Source organism: Amyelois transitella, chromosome 9, assembly GCF_032362555.1.
Source record: "Amyelois transitella isolate CPQ chromosome 9, ilAmyTran1.1, whole genome shotgun sequence".
Classification (NCBI taxonomy): Eukaryota; Metazoa; Arthropoda; class Insecta; order Lepidoptera; family Pyralidae; genus Amyelois; species Amyelois transitella.
Genome location: NC_083512.1, coordinates 6481508 through 6482170, shown reverse-complemented (window position 1 = coordinate 6482170; position 663 = coordinate 6481508).

Here is a 663-nt window from a genome sequence, read left to right as displayed (position 1 = left end):
ATAGCGTAAATATTGTAGTATTGCTAATAAAATGTTTAAAAGTACGTTGTTTTCATGAGTATGATTTTTCACAAATTATTTGTAATTATTTTGTACTAAAACTAAATGAAAATATTTTTCTGTTAAAAACATAATGGTTTATGGATGAAACAAAAGTAGTACAGTACTCGTATACTCATCAATTGGTAAGGAAAGAGAAGTATGACAAGGAAAAAAGATATAGTAGTTTATTCCATTATTGGGCTGGTGGAAGGAAGCAATGTCTTCTTTTTTTCAAGCAATGTCTCCTGGCGTTTCCGGTTACATTCCGACCTATCTGAAATTTCTTCTTAGTCGTGTCACTCTTGACAGAGTGGTCGTGGTCATCATGTAGTGTTGGAGGCGGGCGCCAATGTGCGCCTTACAATGTCCCGCCATTTCTCCCTGCTGGAAGTCATCCTGCTGCACTCGTTGGCGGTTCACTTAAACCGCCAATCACAGACTTTATTTGGTCGGTCCATCGCATAGGTGACCTGACGCGCGGTCGAGAGCCTTCCGCTTTACCCTGGACAACAAGCCGTTCTATGGATCGGTTGCCTCTCCTTGTAACGTGTCCAAAGAATGAGCTATCTGGAATAGAGCCTATAATATAGTAGGTAAGTCAGGTTTTTACATAAAGCGATT